This window comes from Tursiops truncatus, chromosome 2, assembly GCF_011762595.2.
Source record: "Tursiops truncatus isolate mTurTru1 chromosome 2, mTurTru1.mat.Y, whole genome shotgun sequence".
Taxonomy (NCBI): domain Eukaryota; kingdom Metazoa; phylum Chordata; class Mammalia; order Artiodactyla; family Delphinidae; genus Tursiops; species Tursiops truncatus.
The window spans coordinates 122,699,668-122,718,471 of NC_047035.1; the positions used below are offsets into that span (position 1 = coordinate 122,699,668).

General features: G+C 44.1%; 1 non-coding gene across 1 annotated transcript; it reads right to left on the reverse strand.

The window, feature by feature from the left end:
* Nucleotides 1–17,802: 17,802 nt before the first annotated feature.
* Nucleotides 17,803–17,874, reverse strand: TRNAE-UUC (transfer RNA glutamic acid (anticodon UUC)). Its single transcript has one exon. It is a non-coding gene; the product is annotated as a tRNA-Glu (tRNA).
* Between the last annotated feature and the right edge of the window lie 930 nt (nt 17,875–18,804).

Sequence of the window (18,804 nt, forward strand, 5' to 3'; positions counted from 1 at the left end):
TGATTAGCTCTAGTAGTTTTCTGGTGGCATCTTTAGGATTCTCTATGTATACTATCATGTCATCTTCAAACAGTGACAGCTTTACCTCTTCTTTTCCGATTTGGATTCCTTTTACTTCCTTTTCTTCTCTGATTGCTGTGGCTAAAACTTCCAAAACTATGTTGAATAAGAGTGGTGAGAGTGGGCAACCTTGCCTTGTTCCTGATCTTAGTGGAAATGCTTTCAGTTTTTCACCATTGAGGATGATGTTGGTTGTGGGTTTGTTATATATGGCCTTTATTATGTTGAGGAAAGTTCCTTCTATGCCTACTTTCTGCAGGGTTTTTATCATAAATGGGTGTTGATTTTTCTTGAAAGCTTTCTCTGCATCTATTGAGATGATCATATGGTTTTTCTCCTTCAATTTGTTAATATGGTTTATCACATTGATTGATTTGTGTATATTGAAGAATCCTTGCATTCCTGGGATAAAGCCTACTTTATCATGGTGTATGACCCTTTTAATGTGTTGTTGCATTCTGTTTGCTAGTATTTTGTTGAGGATTTTTGCATCTATGTTCATCAGTGATATTGGCCTGTAGTTTTCTTTCTTTGTGACATCCTTGTCTGGTTTTGGTATCAAGGTGAAGGTGGCCTCGTAGAATGAATTTGGGAGTGTTCCTCCCTCTGCTATATTTTGGAAGAGTATGAGAAGGATAGGTGTGAGCTCTTCTCTAAATGTTTGATAGAATTCGGCTGTGAAGCCACCTGGTCCTGGGCTTTTGTTTGTTGGAAGATTTTTAATCACAGTTTCAATTTCAGTGCTTGTGATTGGTCTGTTCATATTTTCTGTTTCTTCCTGATTCAGTCTTGGCAGGTTGTGCATTTCTAAGAATTTGTCCATTTCTTCCAGGTTGTCCATTTTATTGGCATAGAGTTGCTTGTAGTAATCTCTCATGATCTCTTTTATTTCTGCAGTGTCAGTTGTTACTTCTTTTTCATTTCTAATTCTATTGATTTGAGTCTTCTCCCTTTTATACTTGATGAGTCTGGCTAATGGTTTATCTAGCCAAAAACTAGCTTTTAGTTTTATTGATCTTTGCTATCGTTTCCTTCATTTATTTTTCATTTATTTCTGATCTTATTTTTATGATTTCTTTCCTTCTGCTAACTTTGGGGTTTTTTTGTTCTTCTTTCTCTAATTTCTTTAGGTACAAGGTTAGGGTGTTTATTCGAGATGTTTCCTGTTACTTAAGGTGGGCTTGTATTGCTATAAACTTCACCCTTAGAGATTCTTTTGCTGCATCCCATAGGTTTTGGGTCATCGTGTCTCCACTGTCATTTGTTTATATATTTTTTGATTTCCTCTTTGATTTCTTCAGTGGTCACTTCGTTATTAAGTAATGTATTGTTTAGCCTCCATGTGTTTGTATTTTTTACAGATCTTTTCCTGTAATTGATATCTAGTGTCATAGCATTGTGGTCGGAAAAGATACTTGATACAATTTCAATTTTCTTAAATTTACCAAGGCTTGATTTGTGACCCAAGATATGATCTATCCTGGAGAATGTTCCATGAGCACTTGAGAAAAATATGTATTCTGTTGTTTTTGGATGGAGTGTCCTATAAATATCAAGTAAGTCCATCTTGTTTAATGTATCATTTAAAGCTTGTGTTTCCTTATTTATTTTCATTTTGGATGATCTGTCCATTGGTGAAAGTGGGGTGTTAAAGTCCCCTATTATGAATGTGTTACTGTCGATTTCCCCTTTTATGGCTGTTAGAATTTACCTTATGTATTGAGGTGCTCCTATGTTGGGGGCATAAATATTTACAATTGTTATATCTTCTTCTTGGATCGATCCCTTGATCATTATGTAGTGTCCTTCTTTGTCTCTTCTAATAGTCTTTATTTTAAAGTCTATTTTGTCTGATATGAGAATTGCTACTCCAGCTTTCTTTTGGTTTCCATTTGCATGGAATATCCTTTTCCAACCCCTTACTTTCAGTCTGTATGTGTCTCTGGGTCTGAAGTGGGTCTCTTGTAGCCAGTGTATATATGGGTCTTGTTTTTGTATCCATTCAGCCAATCTGTATCTTTTGGTGGGAGCATTTAGTCCATTTACATTTAAGGTAATTATCGATATGTATGTTCCTCTTCCCATTTTCTAAATTGTTTTGGGTTCGTTATTGTAGGTGTTTTCCTTCTCTTTGTTTCTTGCCTAGATAAGTTCCTTTAGCATTTGTTGTAAAGCTGGCATGGTGGTGCTGAACTCTCTCAGATTTTGCTTGTCTGTAAAGGTTTTAATTTCTCCATCAAATCTGATTGAGATCCTTGCTGCGTAGAGTAATCTTAGTTGCAGGTTTTTCTCCTTCATCACTTTAAACATGTCCTGCCAGTCCCTTCTGGCTTGCAGAGTTTCTGCTGAAAGATCAGCTGTTAACCTTATGGGGATTCCCTTGTGTGTTATTTGTTGTTTTTCCCTTGCTGCTTTTTATATGTTTTCTTTGTATTTAATTTTTGACAGTTTGATTAATATGTGTTTTGGCGTATTTCTCCTTGGATTTATCCTGTATGGGCCTCTCTGTGCTTCCTGGAGTTGATTAACTATTTTCTTTCCCATATTAGGGAAGTTTTCAACTATAATCTCTTCAAATATTTTCTCAGTCTCTTTCTTTTTCTCTTCTTCTTATGGAACCCCTATAATTTGAATGTTCGTGCGTTTAATGTTGTCCCAGAGGTCTCTGAGACTGCCCTCAGTTCTTTTCATTCTTTTTTCTTTATTCTGCTCTGCAGTAGTTATTTCCACTATTTTATCTTCCAGGTCACTTATCCGTTCTTCTGCCTCAGTTATTCTGCTATTGATCCCATCTAGAGTATTTTTCATTTCATTTATTGTGTTGTTCATCGTTGTTTGTTTCATCTGTAGTTCTAGGTCCTTGTTAAATATTTCTTGCATTTTGTCTATTCTATTTCCAAGATTTTGGATCATCTTTACTATCATTATTCTGAATTCTTTTTTCAGGTAAACTGCCTATTTCCTCTTCATTTGTTAGGTCTGGTGGGTTTTTATCTTTCTCCTTCATCTGCGGTGTTTTTTTCTGTCTTCTCACTTTGCTTATCTTACTGTGTTTGGGGTCTCCTTTTTGCAGGCTGCAGGTTCATAGTTCCCGTTGTTTTTGGTGTCTCTCCCCAGTGGCTAAGGTTGGTTCAGTGGGTTGTGTAGGCTTCCTGGTGGAGGGGACTAGTGCCTGTATTCTGGTGGATGAGGCTGGATCTTGTCTCTCTGGTGGGCAGGTCCACGTCTGGTGGCTTGTTTTGGGGTGTCTGTGGACTTATTATGATTTTAGGCAGCCTCTCTTCTAATGGGTGGGATTGTGTTCCTGTTTTGCTAGTTGTTTGGCATAGGGTGTCCAGCACTGTAGCTTGCTGGTCGTTGAGTGAAGCTGGGTGCTGGCATTGAGATGGAGATCTCTCGGAGATTTTTGCTGTTTGATATTATGTGCAGCTGGGAGGCCTCTTGTGGACCAGTGTCCTGAAGTTGGCTCTCCCACCTCAGAGGCACAGCACTGACTCCTGGCTGTAGCACCAAGAGCCTTTCATCCACATGGCTATGAGTAAAAGGGAGAAAAAGTAGAGAGAAAGAATTAGTAGAAGTAGGAAGAAAGAAAGAAAGAAAGAAAGAAAGGAAGGAAGGAAGGAAGGAAGGAAGGAGAAAAGAAGGAAAGAAGGAAAGAAAGAAAGGAGGGAGGGAGGGAGGGATGGTGGGAGGAAGGAAGGAAGGAAGGAGGGAAGGAAGGAAAAAAGAAAGAAAGAAAGAAGATAAAGTAAAATAAAATAAAGTAAAATATAATAAAGTTATTAAATTAAAAAATAATTATTAAGAAAAAAATTAAAAAAAAACAAAAAACAGATGGATAGAACCTTAGGACAAATGGTGGAAGCAAAGCTATACAGACAAAATCTCATACAGAAACATACACGCTCACAAAAAGAGGAAAAGGGGAAAAAATCATAAATCTTGCTCTCAAAGTCCACCTCCTCAATTTGGGATGATTCGTTGTCTATTCAGGTATTCCACAGATGCAGGGTACATCAAGTTGATTGTGGAGCTTTAATCCGCTGCTTCTGAGGCTGCTGGGAGAGATTCGCCTTTCTCTTCTTTGTTCTCACAGCTCCCAGGGGCTCAGCTTTGGATTTGGCCCCGCCTCTGCGAGTAGGTCACTGGAGGGCATCTGTTTTTCACTCAGACAGGACGGGGTTAAAGAAGCCCCTGATTTGGGGGCTCTGGCTCACTCAGGCTGGGGGGAGGGAGGGGCACGGAGTGCGGGGCGAGCCTGCGGTGGCAGAAGCCGGTGTGACGTTGCACCAGCCTGAGGCTTGCCGTGCGTTCTCCCGGGAAAGTTGTCCCTGGATCCCGGGAACCTGGCAGTGGCGGGCTGCACAGGCTCCCCGGAAGAGGGTTGTGGATAGTGACCTGTGCTCGCACACAGGCTTTTGGTGGCGGCAGCAGCAGCCTTAGCGTCTCATGCCCGTCTCTGGGGTACACGCTTTTAGCCACGGCTCGAGCCCGTCTCTGGAGCTCCTTTAAGCAGCACTCTTAATCCCCTCTCCTTGCGCACCAGGAAACAAAGAGGGAAGAAAAAGTCTCTTGCCTCTTCGGCAGGTCCAGACATTTTCCTGGACTCCCTCGGGGCTAGCCATGGGGCACTAACCCCTTCAGGCTGTGTTCACGCCACCAACCCCAGTCCTCTCCCTGCGCTCCGACCAAAGCCCGAGCCTCAGCTCACAGACCCACCCGCACTGGCAGGTGAGCAGACAAGCCTCTTGGGCTGGTGAGTGCCGGTCGGCACCAATCCTCTGTGCGGGAATCTCCCTGCTTTGCCCTCTGCACCCTTGTTGCTGCACTCTCCTCTGTGGCTCCGAAGCTCCCCGTCTCTGCCACCCACAGTCTCCACCCGTGAAGGGGCTTCCTAGTGTGTGGAAACCTTTCCTCCTTCACAGCTCCCTCCCACTGGTGCAGGTACCATCCCTATCTTTTTGTCTCTGTTTATTCTTTTTTCTTTTTCCCTACCCAGGTACGTGGGGAGTTTCTTGCCTTTTGGGAGGTCTGAGGTCTTCTGCCAGCATTCAGTAGGTGTTCTGTAGGAGTTGTTCCACATGTAGATGTATTTCTGGTGTATCTGTGGGGAGGTATCTGTGATCTCGGCGTCTTACTCTTCCACCATCTTCCCCTCGTCTCTGCTATTGATTCTTTCTAGTGTATTCTTCATTTCAGTTATTGTATTGTTCACCTCTGTTTTTCTGGGTTTTTTTTTTTTTGCGGTACGCGGGCCTCTCACTGTTGTGGCCTCTCCCGTTGTGGCGCACAGGCTCCAGACGCGCAGGCTCAGCGGCCATGGCTCACGGGCCCAGCCGCTCCGCGGAATGTGGGATCTTCCCGGACCAGGGCATGAACTCGTGTCCCCTGCATCAGCAGGCGGACTCTCAACCACTGCACCACCAGGGAAGCCCTCCACTTCATTTAGTTGTTTTTCTGGGGTTTTATCTTGTTTCTTCATCTGGTACAAAATCCTCTGCCTTTTCGTTTTGTCTGTCTTTCTGTGAATGTGGTTTTCCTTCCACAGGCTGCAGATTTGTAGTTGTTTTTGCTTCAGCTCTACCCTGATTCATATCAGCAACTCTGCCCTTGAACAATTGCTGTAAAACTCCTCACCAAATTCTCCCAGGTTGGGACACACAGTTATGAGAAGCATGAACCCACTGTATCCCCCTTTGCCTGGCAAAACAATAAAGCTATTCTTTTCTACTTCACCCAAAATTCTGTCTCTGAGATTCGATTCAGCATCAGTGCACAGAGGCTGAGTTTTCAGCATTAGGTGTTTTGTTCCCTTATCAGTTCTCCGGCTGGACAACTGCCTGCCATGTGGAGCTCCTGGGTCAGTTTCCAGGGGTGGCAGGCTGTATTGGGTGCAGCCTGGCTGACTTGCACTGGTACCTTTTCCTTGTCAGGAGCTCAGCTGGGCTGGAGAGAGCTGAGCTGCCAGGTGTCAGAGCAGCTGGTTAAGTCAAGTCACAAGGAAAGTAACGCTTAAGGCTTTAATCATCCACTGTGATCCTGTAAGCAAGTGGTGAAGCCAGAGAAAAGTGCCGCTTCCCCATTTCCCGTTTTCCCTTCTGGACTGGCAAGCCGGCTAAGGGTCAGCACAGACGTGCAGAGCAGGTGTGATCATCTCACTGCTAGGGGAGCACTGAAAAAGAATGGGCTTGGAGGAGAGAGAGAAAGAAGGTCCAGGATTGGAAAAGCACTGGACACTGAGTTGGAGAAAAGTGTTTCAAGCCTCCCCTCTGCCTTCTCTCCCATGAAGAGGTCTCAGCGGAGGCACTGTGCCACATCCTGCCTCATAATTTCCTATATAGGACCAGTAGGAACACTTTTCACTCCTAATCAACATCTAACCAATTGTTGGGGCCCAGGGTAGGCAGCCCCAAAATGTGCCTCAATGGCATATTGATTATTTTGAATTAAAATTACTTAAGAAATGACCAGTGCAAGAGATACACTCTGATGCTCCTTTCTGTCTCACTGAGAGCAGGAAATAAATCACTCATGTGAAAGGTGGCCTGTCTGCATCTGGAGGTAAAAGGGCACCCTTTTAGCCACAGCTGAGGAATTCGGGCTGAGAAGCCTATATAGACAAAGTTTGTTACTTCTTTAATTTACTACCCTAAGCCCAAACTCTGTTTAGATTCTTCACTAATTAAGCACTCAAGGCCAGATTTCTCTGCCCTGTCAGTTCCTCACAAATTTATTGTTTCTTTTACTAAAAAGTGTAAAAGCTGCCTGCATTCTCCACTTCTTAGGTCCCATTTCTGTGAGACCTCCATATGCATGAATTAAAATGTTTCTCTCTCTCTTGTTAATCTGTCTTGTGTCAATTTTATTAGTCCAGTCACAAGAACACCAGAGAGGTGGAGGGGGGAATGTGCCCCTTCCCAACACAATTGGGATGTTCCCTTGAGCTGACCTTCTAAAGAGACCCCAGTGGTCCCCTGCTCCCCTTCCTCACTACCATGGTCTTAGTCCTGAGCCCAAATCCTCCCACCTGAAAGATAATCAGCCTTCCACTGACTTTCACAAGCATTCAGTAGGGGACATTGGGACTGGAATGGCATCAGGTGGCAGCCCTGACACATCCTCCATGACTTTCCACTTCTGTATCTATGATGACTCCTTGAATGGAGAAAACAGCAGAAACCATGACTCCTTACAGACTCCGTGTGCACTTTTATCTCCTACAAACAAAGAGATCAAGTGAGGTGCAAGTGGGATCAGCAGGGCCCTGGGTTGCGCACCCCCTGTGGGTGGTGGGATGCCAACCACAGGATAAGTGGGCTACCGCTGCCCCTGTCTTTGCCCCATTCAACTCCACCCCCCTCCTCTCAGCCATTACTCCCACACAAGTTAAAGATCCATGACTTGACAATAGGGCAGGCAACTCTCAGTGGTAGTGATTCCCAGAGGGAGGAGATTTTGTCCTCTGCAGAGGGCATGATCAAAGGGCCTAGCGATATTTTCAGGTACACTTTCCTAGATATTCCAACATGCCCCCATACCCCCTCACCCCTTCATCATAGCTGCCATCACTGACAGGAGTATCTTGCCTAGATGTGTTAGAGGAAAAAAAATCAACAATGTTCAGATTATGGGGAGAGGTTTTTGAATTAGACACAGAACCAGTTCCTATCACCTCTATCTCCATTCCTCTCTTTTCGTTTCTAGACTACAGGTCCAGAAAATGAGTCAGCTCAGCTGAACTCCTAACACACTGCTACAGTGAGCAGAGACGTCACTGCCATTCTGGAACTGACAAAAGCCTGGAGTCTGTGAGACAGTTTGGAGGAATGCTAGTGGATCACTTGCAAGAATCTGAAGGTCTAACAGCACATTGCCAATGGGGTTTAGGAAAAGCTAGCAGATTCTGTGAGGCATTCTTGGAGGCTGCCAGTGGATTGTGCATGTAAGACTTTTGGTTTTCAGAGGGAACATTGATCCATCTCTTTAGCCCCTGACTCCGTGGCTGAGCTCCACCAAGGGGTAGGATCAGAGGTGCCATGGAGAGGGGTCAGAGAAGGCTGGGGAAACAGTTCTTGAACCACTGCTTATGAAACCTAGTCAATGGGACCAGCTGTGGTTAAGGGGAGGGGGGGTCCTTGTGAAATGGAGCAGGACCCTGTGGGGCCTTCCCAGGACAGATTCCCCCCCCTCTCCACTATGCCCTCAGCCTGCCTTTTGTCTGAAGAAAAACTTTGGTCAAAGAATAAGTTTAATTAGAGAAGTTTTAAAAAAAAAAATCAGAAGCAAAAGAAAGCGGTCAAACAGGACCAAATAAATAACAATAGTTGAGTCATTAAGCAAAGTCAAGGACATTTAGTTCCCCCTCAAGGGCTATAGATAATGTTCTGAGCCATATCCTTTGAGCTGTTTTGCAGGTACTGAAGCCCCCACCAGGTAAAAGAAGTTAACTACATGATGACCAGACTGTAGCCGTGACATAAGCTGCCACAATTCTAAGAACTGGCCCCAAGGAAATGGGAACAAATCGACCCTGGAACTCAAGATTAACTGTACTTAAAACAATCAAGATGATTCTCATCAGACCACTTCATGACTAATTTTAAGATGACTGTCAGAGCTGAAGCTGACCGTGCTGTTTCTGCATGTAGCCCCTTCCCTCCTCCTATACACCCCTTAAACTCACCTTTAACAGCTCTTGCCCACTGATTGGCAAGGGGGAGTCGGCCTTTGGACATGAATCCACCTCTTGCCCCTGGTTGCTGGCCTCCTGAAAGCAACCCTTCCTTTCTACCAACACTGGCCTCTCGAGTATTGGCTTTAGGGTGGCCAGCAGCCAGACCTGAGTTTGGTAACACTTGTGAGCCTAGTGACTCTAAGCAAGTCTCTGGTGCCCATTGGAGCAAGCTGTTGGAACTTAGAAGATGTAGATGCCCTCCGGAGGTAATCTTGCTAAAGCTTGCAAGGGAGAGTGACACAGTGTGGGACAAGTCCCCTTCCTCCTTCAGAGGGCCTGATGGCTGCCCTGCCAGGACAACTGAAGGCAAGAAGCAGCCACAGCCTCCCAGGCATCACACCCTCCCCTGCAGGGAAGTGAGCTCAGCTCAGTCCTGCATCTGTAGCCCACCTGGGGGTCCCAGCAGCCAGGAAACAGCTGATCATCTGGCCCACTGCACCACCCTCTCCACTCCTTTTCCTCCCTGGATAACTTGGACTGTACTCCTTGTGTGTGTATCCTGCCTGTCAAGCCACTCAGCCCTGGAAAATATTCAGGTATTCAGATCAACTTCAACTTCCTGGACAGAACTGTGAGATGCCTGAATTGATGCCAGGGGCCAGGTTGGAGATTCATTCAGAAACTTAAGGAGGACTGACTTTCTGAAGTAGACCTTAATGGGCTATGAGACCTTTACCCCTGGCTTGGTGACAGTTGGAACTCATGGCTACTTTTGAAACCGAGTCCCCCTAAAATTGAGTTCCCTTGCTGAGTTTATGATTATCTCTCTATCCAAAATGGTATTCCCTTGCTGTTCTTCCCTGACCTCAATCCCTTTCTTGTCCCCTCAGACCTCAATACTGGGCTAACTGAAGGCTAATCAACCAGAGTCAGATGACTCAGATTGCTGTTGTCAATAACATCATTAATGTACAACTCAGGTTGTTTCTCCAGGGCAAGATGATTTCACAGGAACCACCCTCCCCACTCCCAACCATGGACCACCTGGCCAAAGAATCAGAAACTGGAAACATCCTGACCCCTGAAACTATGACCAAGAAATGTCACAAATGTCTCAAGGCAATGGTTAGTTCCAGACTCTTTGTTCTTCCCTTTAAAAACACCTGCAACTCAAAGGCCAAGTTGGGGTGAATATGAGGTTTTCTCCCACTCCCATGCTTGGAACCCTATAATAAACCTTTACTTTGCTGCAAACTTCTGCTGTCAGAAGTTTGCAGCTGAGTTTTCTGTGCCCTGGGCACACCAGCCTTTGCTCAGCAACACTCCAATCCGTCAGGTAGGCCTGGTCATCTGCATGGAATAACCTCAATTTTGGCAATCGTTGGCTATTGACTCAGACTAATGAACCAATCTTGTCACAGCCCCTCAAAGTCTAACCTATTGAGATCCAGGACAGTGTAGCCCATGTTTCTCAACTGACTCCTGAAAAAAATCAAGGAGTGATCTGGCTCCAGACCAAAAACTTGTGTGGTTTATCAGGCTCGACCACAGGCAAGCCCAAGCCTTTGCCTGGAGGCCTCAGGAGGAAGCTGCCCTCCCCACACAGACTGGGACAGGCAGGCTTGGCAGTCTCTGGGAGCTGCAGTAAGCACGCTGCTCCCTCCAACCGTGTTCTTGGGCATATTTGCTTTCCTAGCTTGGGTGTCCTCATTTGGAAGCCTCCTTCTGGGCCACCACATTTGGTCTTTTTGGTTGTAGGAGATAAAAGTGCACACTGAGTCAGTAAAGAGTCATGGTTTCTGCCATGATGTCATCATAGATACAGAAAGTGGAAAGTCATGGAGGGTGTGTCAGGGGCTGCCACTTGATGTCATTCCAATCCCAATGTCCCCCTACTGAATGCTTGCGAAAGCCAATGGGAGGCTGATGATCCTTTAGGTGGGAGGTTTGGGGCACAGGACTAAGGCCATGGTAGTGAGGAAGGGGAGCAGGGGACCACTGGGGTCTCTTTAGAAGGTCAGCTCAAGGGAACATCACAATTGAGTAGATGTAGATTATGAGTGAAAATAAGTGAGAAAGACACTCTCAGGTTTTCCTATGTGAGTGAACCTGGAGTCAATGGGCACATTATGGACATTTAACTCTTTATCTCTAACATCCACTCCTTACAAAAACATCCTTAAAGAGTAAGAACTGGGTCATCTTCTCTGGGCTGTCTACAACACCTAGCTGTTTGGGCCACTTAGAACAGAGTCATTATATGCTTCTAGGGTGAGCTTTTAGCCTTACACTCCCATAGGCATTGGGGTGGATGTTTAGCCCCATGAGCTTGATAACTGTCTCTGGGGCTCACTGAAGGGCTCAGAATGCATTCCCCAAGATCCCCACATCTGCTTGACCCTGTCTACAATAGAGGCTGTGCCCCCAGGGCTTAGCTCCTGTGTCATCAAAGTCCAAAGCATGGAGTTTGGAATAAAATTTAACCCTCAGGACACATTTATGCTTTTGCATCCTCTCTTGCTTAGTACAGTAAGTCCCATACATACGAATGAGTTCTGTTCCAAGAGCATGTTCATAAGTCCAATTTGTTCGTAAGTCCAACAAAGTTAGCCTAGGTACCTAACTAACACAATCGACTGTATAGTACTGTACTGTAATTGGTTTATAATACTTTTCTCACAAATGATACATAAAAAGCAAACACAAAAAATAAACATTTTTAATCATACAGTACAGTATCTTGAAAAGTACAGTAGTGCAATACCAAAGCTGGCATACAGGGGCTGGCATTGAGTGAACAGGCAAGAAGAGTTACTGACTGGAGGAGGGAGGGGTGGTGAGAGATGGTAGAGCTGAAGGATTGTCAACAATAGGAGATGGAGGGCAAGCTGCAATTTCATGTGAACTAACTTACGTGATTGGACATGCAAACGCACGTTCACATCTTTGAAAGTTCGAAACTTGAAGGTTCGTATGTAGGAGACTTACTCTATATTTACTGTATATTTATTTATGTCTTAATGTGAATATAGTATTAACCCCTTTTGAAAAACAAAATTCAACTGAATCAGTTTTAAAGCTCTCATTGGCTCTATTTGACGATTCATGAATTGGGCAGCATTCAATCTAGCAGATAGAAAGGAGCTCTGAGAAATTGCACAACATTAAGAAAACTTTTATAGGCAAAAGGGGGTGGGACAAAGAAGTAATACTAGGCAGAAAAACAGATTGGTTATTGCAAGTTTACTTTCCTTAGGAGAATGACAGGGATCTATCAAGCAGATGACTTCACTGGTGATGATCAGGTGATTCTTTGTTGACTGGTTTAAGATTCCACTCCTGAGAGAGCAGAAACTGTAATTAAGTCTCAGTTTGGTGAGGTGCGAGCTTAGTAGATGCAACTCCATGTTGAGTCTTGTTTGTCTTGTTTTTAACACACTTTTGAAATAATTCATAAGATTTATTAATACATTATCATGAATGACTTATTTTTATTAACAAACAAACAAAACAGACTGAAACAAGTATAGCCCTATAAGGGAAAGTGTGAAATGCAGTGAGAGTAAACCAGCTGGTGAGAAACTAAGGTTTTTGTGGTTTATGCAAATATTAGGAAAATAGGTCACTGCCAATTCTACCCCACATTAAGTCATATGCCACAAGATAATTTCAGTTGTTTTGCTCCTCCCTCAGAAGGCACTAAGAAGAACTCATGCCTTTTAATAAAGCAGGCTTCTATAAAATGTCGATTGCTCTTTTGTTTTCTATAAGCATTTTGCTTTATCAACAAAAATGGAGCATCCTTTACTGAGGCAGCAGATAGAGTCATTGTTCTTATCTGCACAGGCACTCAAAGTGGGAAAGGAGATCAGAGCCTAGAGAGAGGACAGTGGGAGACAATCCTGAGAAATTCTGGGTTAGGCTTGGATGAGACTTGAAAACAAGACCAACACCTTCATAGATGTCACACATCATGCCTTTTCCCTGCCTAAGCTTGTGCTTCTCCTACGCTGAGGGAGAACGTCTGTTTCTCTGCTCCCTTGAATCTGAGCTGGTCTGGGACTGCATTGACCAACAGAATATAGCAGAAGTGACCCTAAGCCAGTTCTTCACTTAGCTTTTAGGAGGAGTGGTCATTCCTGATCTTTCCTTTTGGAAACCAGCCACCATGTAAAAAGTGAAACCACCTTGAGATCACCATGCACAAGAAGCTCACAGCATGTATAGAAGCCATGGAGAAAGATGCCACATGGTGAAGTCTTGACCTCAGCCCAGCCCAGCAACCAGCTGAATCCAGCCAAGTGAGTGACTGGTAGGTGTCATGTGAAACAGGAAAACCACATTGCTGAGCCCTTCCTGAATCATGAGCAAAGTAATATGGTTGTTTCTAAGCAAGTAGGTATTGGGGGTATTTTGTTATGTAAGCTCAAAATCAAAACCTCTAGCTTCAGAGAAGATTGTCAGATAAAAATCCAGTAAAGCTAAGTATGGTAAATTCTGGGCTTGTTTCTTCTGCTCTGTATTGCAGGGGGCTATAAACCTATGAACATTCCAGTTTGCCTGGCCAGCTGGATTCTGATTAGGTTCAGTCACTTGGAGATACTGACAGGAGTTTGGAAGGTAGGAGGAAGGGGTAATTTTTCTTTTTCTCTTTTCGGGAACAGTGACTGACCCCAGGCTCCAGTGTCTTTGGCATTTCCAACAGAGGTAACAGGAGCTGTCCATGCACTTCCGTAGTACCAGCAGCTGAGGCAGTGTTGTAAATAAGTACATGCTTCAATAGTGGCCACTGCAAGTGGCTGAGTGACTGCAGACTTAGCAGCCTGGGTGGTTCCGGCTGTATTATCTTCAGACTCCAAAATGTCAGCAGTAAGATGCTCCTAAGTCTGCTAATGCCACTTCATTCCTCTTTGCTCCTCTATCCCTTCATCTATTAGAAATTCCTGCAGTGTTTTCTATTGTTGAGCTAGACATCCACATACATAGTTTTTGTAGCCAACAGTGCTTTCAGGAAACAGACACTCAAAGATGAAAATTTGAGATAGATTATCTTTCCCTGGGCATAAACACAGTAATGACCTCATTATCAGTTGAAAATGAAATGCTGGTAGTTCATATATGCAGTAATAACATATTTACTTAAATTATAACCTGGCATTACCTGGAATAATAGGTCTATTGAAGGTAAGGTATTCAATCAACTACAGTGATGATGGGATGGCTATTTCTGATTGCACTGGAGAGTTACCTAAAGAAAATGAGTTACTGAAGGCTTTAAACTCTCAACTCAAGATATGGTCAGAGGACTAGAGATCTGTTACTGTGGTCCTCAGGCAACCCATTATCTTTTATAGAAATAAGTAATAAGAGGTAAAGCTGAAAATCATGCCCATAATTTGATTCTGCAAGTTGCAGAATTACAACATAAGTTAGATTCATAGCGTCTCCATATCACTTAAGTGAAACTCAAGGTAGTGATTAAGAGAGAATGGAACCCCAATGCATGGAGTGGGGATATTTGATTTGGCTCAGATGAACAGAGGATTATAAAGCCCAAATTTCTTTGAGGTTTTTCTTGCCAGTGGAAATAGTCCCTCGCATTGTCTGAAGGAAGCCAGGCTTCCCTTGCTTGAAGACTCAATCAGTGTTTTTAAAACTTTAATGTGCATAAGAATCACCGGAGTACCTTGTTAATATGCACGTTTTGACTCAGTAGGTCTTGGGTGTAGCCTGAAATTCTGCATTTCTAGAAAGCTCCCAGAGGAAGCCAATGCTGCTGGTTCACAGACCACATTTTGCACCAAGGGACTCAATATGGACCTTACCCATTAAAATTACCTTGCAAGGGGATGCCAATTCTACACCAGGTCCACCCTCACCACCCTTCAAAGCTTCCAGACCCCAAACTGGAATTCAATCTCAGCCTGGCCCAGGAGGTCAGGTATGATTCAGCCTGAGATATTTTAGACATTGAAATAATTGTAAGATTATGCCAATTTATATTAGAAGAAAGGTAAGGAATATGTGTGGGAATGAATCCTAAGATTGCTAGACCAAGGAGGCAGAAGATAATGTTGGGGGTCAAACTTGTTGATATGGATCTATGTCATATAGATATAGTTTGAGAATCTGGGAATGGCTATAAGTCCAAGTTTGCTTGGTTAGTTGACTGAAACCTGAACCAGCAGTGGCCTGCCTCCATTGAGGTTGTAAAACCATACAACCACAGTAGAGGGTAGAGTAACATCTTTAGGGCATTAGGTAAATAGTCATGTTGGAGTGGGATTTATCAAATGTGAACACACACCTGCCCATCCACTGTGTCCCCTAGAGAGGTCCAGAAAATGTTTCCTTGATTAAAGGATTGAGAAATACATTGGTAAAGAGAGCACCAGCTGCTTGAAAACCCTTTGGCAGGAGTCTTCCACAAGCCAGGGCACCTGAGAAAAGCCACTTGGGTTCCTGATTCAATGGGAATCTTGGAATCCCAGAGTGCAAGAGTCCAAGAAGCAGACACACCAGGAAAAAGGTGACCTCAGTTACTGAAGCAGTGCTGGAGCAACAGGAATCTTTGGCAGTGGTGTCCTAGGAATGAAATCAACGGGCTGTCTACTGGAGTATTATTTGATATGTACAATTAAGAAACTTTAGGTTTGGTGGCCAGAAACCTGGCTTGAGTCACTACAATGGACTGTACTGCCTGTGGTCCAGTACCAAGAGCCAAGTCAGTTCCCAGTCTCTTTCCACTGAAGGAAGGATGGACTGAGTCCACCTGAGGAAGGACCCTGCGGCACTGCCACAAGAATAGGCTGTACATACGTGCCCAACCCTTCCCCCAGAGGACCTATGGGCATTTATTCTGTTGACTTACTGGCTTTGATTTGACACTCATCCCTTCCTGCAGTTGTGATAGGGATGGAATAGGAAGGTTATACAGGTAGTTGTAGACATCCCAGTAGGGGATTATAGATAGAGAGGGAAACCTAGGGAACTTTGGGAGACCACTGTTAAGTTAATGATTGCTCAAGAAAGCTATCGGAACTTCGAGGAATGAAGCAGGCTTACTTAACTGTAAAGCATAAGATATGCCCCCAGGTCATTAAGTGAAAGAAAAAAAAATATTACCACCCTTCTGCTGATTTGAATAAGTGCTATGACCGACCTAGTTTGACCTCATAGGGTCAGACATTCTCCTGCCCCATACAAAGGAGGAGTGAGTGATGTATGTCTACTCAAAGAATGAAGAAGGCAGTCTTTTCCCCCTCCCCCAGTTTCCTTTGATTATAAAAATGTAGCCCACTTAATCCTCGGGGCAGAGCCCCCTCGCCTGCCAACTTGCATCTCTCACAAGCGTCCTATATTAATAGATCTACTTCTCGCCTATCACTTTGCCTCTCACTGAATTCCTTCTGTGCTGAGACACATGGAACCTGAGCCTCAGTAAGTCCAGACACCAGGTGAGTGAATCTAATTAAAAGGCCGTGGGTTCAAGTCCCAATCTGGGTTTAGGCTGGGTTCAAGTCCCGCCACGTGGGTTCAAGTCCCAATCTGAGGTGCACAGTTTCAGTTAGGCAGCTCCGAATTATTAGTATTAATGTTGTTGTTGTTATTTGTTTTTCCTGCTCCTCCAGTACTTTTGTGTGGTTCACTGGAGCTTGAAATAAAAAGTTTATCTCAAAGTGCTTCCAGTGGGTGTGAACGTACCTGATTCTGTTATGTATAATTCAAATCTCCTACTTGACAAATGACACTATCATATTGCCTCCTGATTCTTGGAGTGGGGGCCACTGTGGTAAGAAAAGACAAAATGGTAGCCCCTGGACGTTCCCTTTCTTACAAAGGTAGTAAACCAAAAGTGATGCTGCATCCTAGGGAGAATTAGGGAGGTTAGTGCCACCAACAAAGACTTGCAAGATGCAGAAGTTGTCCCGTCATGTGACTAATTATTAACACATCTACTTGACCTGTGCAAAAGGCACATGTTTCTTCATTCCCTTACTTCCCTGGTTAGTAACTGCTTGAATCTGCTCTTTGGTATTCTGGAAGATCTAGGAGGCTGAAGCCTTTATCCTGAAAATAAGAAACCAGACATGGAAAGGTTTTTGTACCTGGGAGGGCACCATAGGGTCCTGCTTGGTTTCATATGCATAGAAAGGAAGATTTTATTCCCATCCTGGAAATGGCTTAGAAGCTGGGAAGGTTTCACGGCCCTTTCCACTTCTGAAAATTTGAATTTGCAAGGAGTGCTTACCTCAACCTAACCATGTGTGTGATTCTTTCCGGAAGCTGATTCCATGCCTCATTAACCCATGTCATGTTCTGTGGAAGCTGGTTAGGTGAATGGATCTTCCCTCACTGTCTACATCCCTGTGCAAACCTCTGTTAAAGCTGTATTTCTATTTGGAGACCTCTTAATTTCTTTGTCTCCAGCCTAGTGATTCCTGCTTCAGGAAGATTCTTGCTTCCCTCCCCCGTGTCCTCAAACATCAACTGCTCCTGGGGCGGCTCTTCCAGGCTCTTTCTCACCTCTTTCTCACTAGCTCTCTATCCTCCTGCCAGAAACAGTGGGAGGCAGAAAGCAGTGAATTGGCCAGCCCATTAGAATTCCCTGTGTAAAAGAAATGCTAATTATGTAATTAAGTGAGGTGATGGAAGTGTTAACTAACCCTATGGTGGTAATCATTTCACAATATATGTGTATCAAGTCATCATGTTGTACACCTTAAACTTACACAATATTATAATGTCATTTATAAGCTATATAATGTCATCATAACTGGGAAGAAAATAAAAGAGAATTCCTTTGTCTAATAGAGTTTTACTAATAAATATTATAATTTATTGTGATATTTTAAATGAATTATATCAAGGGCAAAAATAACAATACTGTTTACACAAGCTGGACGCAGTGGCTTTATGAATTACAGGGTGGCAGCATGGGTCTTTAAGCTCACAACCCCCCCTAATGAATTCCAGCTTTCAACAATTATATTTAGTCTTTTTACTAAGACGTGTCTAAATTCACTTAATGGTGAATTTCTTAACCTGGATTCTAAAAGAATCCTTGTTTCCCACACCGGGAGTCGAACCCGGGCCGCCTGGGTGAAAACCAGGAATCCTCACCGCTAGACCATGTGGGAACCGATAACTCAACTTCAAAGTGCAAGTCAATTGAATCATTCCCGTCTGCTTCCGCTTTCTTTGCTCTGTCCCGCCTTCGCGTCAAAGCGGCCTTCTGCGCTTGCGCAGATCTTTGGCGCTCGGGACTAGTGGTCTGGTTTGGGCTGTGCTGCTTTTCTCCGCGCTGAGCCTGGAACCCGGCGCGGGGGTCTACGGCCTGCCGAGACCCCTCACACCCTGCCTCGGGGAGCCGATCCTGCACACTCAGTCCCCGGGAGGCCGCTCTCGACCCCCACCCACCCCGCCCGGGGAGCCTCCCCCGACCCTGCACACCCAGCCCGGGGAGCCTATGACCTAAATTTCTAAAAAGCTGTGTTAGAAGGCTCCGCAGTGAGATTTGAGAAAAGAATGGTTTGAGTAACGCACAAAGCAGGTTGTGAGCCTGGCTCCCAGGTCTCGGTTTCCCAGGTTTGACGCTGACGGTAACTTTTATTAGATCAGATTTTTACAATCATGATGTTTAAGGTCATAGGGTTTTTAAGTGGAATTTTGCACTTAGAAGGCAATGCATGAAGCTCAGAATAGCTCCTGGGGAACGTTTTGGGGCAAAAGACCTTTAGAGACTACCGTTTTTAAGATCTTGTTTAGGGATGGCCTTACATCAATAAAACTAAAACAAAACACCCCAACCATAAAGGAAGAATCCATACATTGCACTACTTTAACAACTCATACCTTGGGGGAATAAAAGTAAAACAACAAAACTACTGACTGGGAGATAAACATGTACACCCCACCTAAGAGATTGGTGTCCCATATAGAAGGAAACATATGATTTATAGGAAGACAAACACTGCAATATAAAAGTGAGAACTAGTGAAAAGGCCACTTGGAGAGGAACCCCAAGGCTAAAATGCATCTGAAAAAAATTTCAAACCTCACTGGCTCCA